This window comes from Salmo salar, unplaced genomic scaffold, assembly GCF_965601325.2.
Source record: "Salmo salar unplaced genomic scaffold, fSalSal1 ptg000347l, whole genome shotgun sequence".
NCBI classification, from domain to species: domain Eukaryota; kingdom Metazoa; phylum Chordata; class Actinopteri; order Salmoniformes; family Salmonidae; genus Salmo; species Salmo salar.
In genome coordinates this window covers 1,928,746-1,934,868 of record NW_027675356.1, presented here as the reverse complement: position 1 = coordinate 1,934,868, position 6,123 = coordinate 1,928,746, and positions in this window count along the sequence as shown.

Sequence of the window (6,123 nt, the reverse complement as noted above, 5' to 3'; positions counted from 1 at the left end):
GATTCTAATGAGAGCTGCTGGTTGTAACATTAGATATTCTAATGAGAGCTGCTGGTTGTAACATTAGGTATTCCAATGAGAGCTGCTGGTTGTAACAGAGATTCTAATGAGAGTTGCTGGTTGTAACAGAGATTCTAATGAGAGTTGCTGGTTGTAACAGAGATTCTAATGAGAGCTGCTGGTTGTAACAGAGATTCTAATGAGAGCTGCTGGTTGTAACATTAGAGATTCTAATGAGAGATGCTGGTTGTAACAGAGATTCTAATGAGAGCTGCTGGTTGTAACATTAGAGATTCTAATGAGAGCTGCTGGTTGTAACATTAGCGATTCTAATGAGAGCTGCTGGTTGTAACATTAGAGATTCTAATGAGAGCTGCTGGTTGTAACAGAGATTCTAATGAGAGCTGCTGGTTGTAACAGAGATTCTAATGAGAGCTGCTGGTTGTAACAGAGATTCTAATGAGAGCTGCTGGTTGTAACAGAGATTATAGTGAGAGCTGCTGGTTGTAACATTAGAGATGAGAGCTGCTGGTTGTAACAGAGATTCTAATGAGAGCTGCTGGTTGTAACAGAGATTCTAATGAGAGCTGCTGGTTGTAACAGAGATTTTAATGAGAGCTGCCGATTGTAACATTAGAGATTCTAATGAGAGCTGCTGGTTGTAACAGAGATTCTAATGAGAGCTGCTGGTTGTAACATTAGGTATTCTAATGAGAGCTGCTGGTTGTAACAGAGATTCTAATGAGAGCTGCTGGTTGTAACATTAGAGATTCTAATGAGAGCTGCTGGTTATAACATTAGAGATTATAATGAGAGCTGCTGGTTGTAACATAGATTCTAATGAGAGCTTCTGGTTGTAACATTAGAGATTCTAATGAGAGCTGCTGGTTGTAACATTAGAGATTCTAATGAGAGCTGCTGGTTGTAACATTAGAGATTCTAATGAGAGCTGCTGGTTGTAACATTAGAGATTCTAATGAGAGCTGCTGTTGTAACATTAGAGATGAGAGCTGCTGGTTGTAACATTAGAGATGAGAGCTGCTGGTTGTAACAGAGATTCTAATGAGAGCTGCTGGTTGTAACATTAGAGATTCTAATGAGAGCTGCTGGTTGTAACAGAGATTCTAATGAGAGCTGCTGGTTGTAACATTAGAGATTCTAATGAGAGCTGCTGGTTGTAACATTAGAGATTCTAATGAGAGCTGCTGGTTTCAACATACATTTTAATGAGAGCTGCTGGTTGTAACATTAGAGATTCTAATGAGAGCTGCTGGTTGTAACATTAGAGATTATAATGAGAGCTGCTGGTTGTAACATTAGAGATTCTAATGAGAGCTGCTGGTTGTAACATTAGAGATTCTAATGAGAGCTGCTGTTGTAACATTAGAGATGAGAGCTGCTGGTTGTAACATTAGAGATGAGAGCTGCTGGTTGTAACATTAGAGATGAGAGCTGCTGGTTGTAACATTAGAGATGAGAGCTGCTGTTGTAACATTAGAGATTCTAATGAGAGCTGCTGTTGTAACATTAGAGATGAGAGCTGCTGGTTGTAACATTAGAGATGAGAGCTGCTGGTTGTAACAGAGATTCTAATGAGAGCTGCTGGTTGTAACAGAGATTCTAATGAGAGCTGCTGGTTGTAACAGAGATTTTAATGAGAGCTGCTGGTTGTAACATTAGAGATTCTAATGGGAGCTGCTGGTTGTAACAGAGATTCTAATGAGAGCTGCTGGTTATAACAGTAGAGATTCTAATGAGAGCTGCTGGTTGTAACAGAGATTCTAATGATAGCTTCTGGTTGTAACATTAGAGATTCTAATGAGAGCTGCTGGTTATAACATTAGAGATTCTAATGAGAGCTGCTAGTTGTAACATAGATTCTAATGAGAGCTGCTGGTTGTAACATTAGATATTCTAATGAGAGCTGCTCGTTTTAACATTAGATATTCTAATGAGAGCTGCTGGTTGTTACAGAGATTCTAATGAGAGCTGCTGGTTTTAACATTAGATATTCTAATGAGAGCTGCTGGTTGTAACAGAGATTCTAATGAGAGCTGCTGGTTGTAACATTAGAGATTCTAATGAGAGCTGCTGGTTGTAACATTAGAGATGAGAGCTGCTGGTTGTAACATTAGAGATTCTAATGAGAGCTGCTCTTGTAACATTAGAGATGAGAGCTGCTGGTTGTAACATTAGAGATGAGAGCTGCTGGTTGTAACATTAGAGATGAGAGCTGCTGGTTGTAACATTAGAGATGAGAGCTGCTGTTGTAACATTAGAGATTCTAATGAGAGCTGCTGTTGTAACATTAGAGATGAGAGCTGCTGGTTGTAACATTAGAGATGAGAGCTGCTGGTTGTAACAGAGAATCTAATGAGAGCTGCTGGTTGTAACATTAGAGATTCTAATGGGAGCTGCTGGTTGTAACATTAGAGATTCTAATGAGAGCTGCTGGTTGTAACATTAGAGATTCTAATGAGAGCTGATGGTTGTAACAGAGATTCTAATGAGAGCTGCTGGTTGTAACATTAGAGATTCTAATGAGAGCTGCTAGTTGTAACAGAGATTCTAATGAGATCTGCTGGTTGTAACATTAGAGATTCTAATGAGAGCTGCAGGTTATAACATTAGAGATTCTAATGAGAGCTGCTGGTTGTAACAGAGATTCAAATGAGAGCTTCTGGTTGTAACATTAGAGATTCTAATGAGAGCTGCTGGTTGTAACATTAGCGATTCTAATGAGAGCTGCTGGTTGTAACATTAGATATTCTAATGAGAGCTGCTGGTTGTAACATTAGGTATTCTAATGAGAGCTGCTGGTTGTAACAGAGATTCTAATGAGAGCTGCTGGTTGTAACAGAGATTCTAATGAGAGCTGCTGGTTGTAACAGAGATTCTAATGAGAGCTGCTGGTTGTAACATTAGAGATTCTAATGAGAGCTGCTGGTTGTAAAATAGATTCTAATGAGAGCTTCTGGTTGTAACATTAGAGATTCTAATGAGAGCTGCTGGTTGTAACATTTGAGATTCTAATGAGAGCTGCTGGTTGTAACATTAGATATTCTAATGAGAGCTGCTGGTTGTAACATTAGGTATTCCAATGAGAGCTGCTGGTTGTAACAGAGATTCTAATGAGAGTTGCTGGTTGTAACAGAGATTCTAATGAGAGTTGCTGGTTGTAACAGAGATTCTAATGAGAGCTGCTGGTTGTAACAGAGATTCTAATGAGAGCTGCTGGTTGTAACATTAGAGATTCTAATGAGAGATGCTGGTTGTAACAGAGATTCTAATGAGAGCTGCTGGTTGTAACATTAGAGATTCTAATGAGAGCTGCTGGTTGTAACATTAGCGATTCTAATGAGAGCTGCTGGTTGTAACATTAGAGATTCTAATGAGAGCTGCTGGTTGTAACAGAGATTCTAATGAGAGCTGCTGGTTGTAACAGAGATTCTAATGAGAGCTGCTGGTTGTAACAGAGATTATAGTGAGAGCTGCTGGTTGTAACATTAGAGATGAGAGCTGCTGGTTGTAACAGAGATTCTAATGAGAGCTGCTGGTTGTAACAGAGATTCTAATGAGAGCTGCTGGTTGTAACAGAGATTTTAATGAGAGCTGCCGATTGTAACATTAGAGATTCTAATGAGAGCTGCTGGTTGTAACATTAGGTATTCTAATGAGAGCTGCTGGTTGTAACAGAGATTCTAATGAGAGCTGCTGGTTGTAACATTAGAGATTCTAATGAGAGCTGCTGGTTATAACATTAGAGATTATAATGAGAGCTGCTGGTTGTAACATAGATTCTAATGAGAGCTTCTGGTTGTAACATTAGAGATTCTAATGAGAGCTGCTGGTTGTAACATTAGAGATTCTAATGAGAGCTGCTGGTTGTAACATTAGAGATTCTAATGAGAGCTGCTGGTTGTAACATTAGAGATTCTAATGAGAGCTGCTGGTTGTAACATAGATTCTAATGAGAGCTGCTGGTTGTAACATTAGAGATTCTAATGAGAGCTGCTGGTTGTAACATTAGAGATTCTAATGAGAGCTGCTGGTTTCAACATACATTTTAATGAGAGCTGCTGGTTGTAACAGAGATTCTAATGAGAGCTGCTGGTTGTAACAGAGATTCTAATTAGAGCTGCTGGTTGTAACAGAGATTCTAATGAGAGCGGCTGGTTGTAACATTAGAGATTCTAATGAGAGCTGCTGGTTGTAACAGAGATTCTAATGAGAGCTGCTGATTGTAACATTAGAGATTCTAATGAGAGCTGCTCGTTGTAACATTAGAGATTCTAATGAGAGCTGCTGGTTATAACATTAGAGATTCTAAGGAGAGCTGCTGGTTGTAACATTAGAGATTCTAATGAGAGCTGCTGGTTATAACATTAGAGATTATAATGAGAGCTGCTGGTTGTAACATAGATTCTAATGAGAGCTTCTGGTTGTAACATTAGAGATTCTAATGAGAGCTGCTGGTTGTAACATTAGAGATTCTAATGAGAGCTGCTCGTTGTAACATTACAGATTCTAATGAGAGCTGCTGGTTGTAACTTTACATATTCTAATGAGAGCTGCTCGTTGTCACATTAGATATTCTAATGCGAGCTGCTGGTTGTAACAGAGATTCTAATGAGAGCTGCTGGTTATAACATTAGATATTCTAATGAGAGCTGCTGGTTGTAACAGAGATTCTAATGAGAGCTGCTGGTTGTAACATTAGAGATTCTAATGAGAGCTGCTGGTTGTAAATGAGATTCTAATGAGAGCTGCTGGTTGTAACAGAGATTCTAGTGAGAGCTGCTGGTTGTAACATTAGAGATGAGAGCTGCTGGTTGTAACATTAGAGATTCTATTGACAGCTGCTTTTGTAACATTAGAGATGAGAGCTGCTGGTTGTAACATTAGAGATGAGAGCTGCTGGTTGTAACATTAGAGATGAGAGCTGCTGTTGAAACATTAGAGATTCTAATGAGAGCTGCTGTTGTAACATTAGAGATGAGAGCTGCTGGTTGTAACATTAGAGATGAGAGCTGCTGGTTGTAACAGAGATTCTAATGAGAGCTGCTGGTTGTAACAGAGATTCTAATGAGAGCTGTTGGTTGTAACTGAGATTTTAATGAGAGCTGCTGGTTGTAACATTAGAGATTCTAATGAGAGCTGCTGGTTGTAACAGAGATTCTAATGAGAGCTGCTGGTTGTAACATTAGAGATTCTAATGAGAGCTGCTGGTTGTAACAGAGATTCTAATGAGAGCTGCTGGTTGTAACATTAGAGATTCTAATGAGAGCTGCTGGTTGTAACATTAGAGATTCTAATGAGAGCTGCTGGTTTCAACATACATTTTAATGAGAGCTGCTGGTTGTAACATTAGAGATTCTAATGAGAACTGCTGGTTGTAACATTAGAGATTCTAATGAGAGCTGCTGGTTGTAACAGAGATTCTAATGAGAGCTGCTGGTTGTAACATTAGAGATTCTAATGAGAGCTGCTGATTGTAACATTAGAGATTCTAATGAGAGCTGCTCGTTGTAACATTAGAGATTCTAATGAGAGCTGCTGGTTATAACATTAGAGATTCTAATGAGAGCTGCTGGTTGTAACATTAGAGATTCTAATGAGAGCTGCTGGTTATAACATTAGAGATTATAATGAGAGCTGCTGGTTGTAACATTAGAGATTCTAATGAGAGCTGCTGGTTGTAACATTAGAGATTCTAATGAGAGCTGCTGGTTGTAACATTACAGATTCTAATGAGAGCTGCTGGTTGTAACATTACATATTCTAATGAGAGCTGCTCGTTGTCACATTAGATATTCTAATGCGAGCTGCTGGTTGTAACAGAGATTCTAATGAGAGCTGCTGGTTATAACATTAGATATTCTAATGAGAGCTGCTGGTTGTAACAGAGATTCTAATGAGAGCTGCGGGTTGTAACATTAGAGATTCTAATGAGAGCTGCTGGTTGTAAATGAGATTCTAATGAGAGCTGCTGGTTGTAACAGAGATTCTAGTGAGAGCTGCTGGTTGTAACATTAGAGATGAGAGCTGCTGGTTGTAACATTAGAGATTCTATTGACAGCTGCTTTTGTAACATTAGAGATGAGAGCTGCTGGTTGTAACATT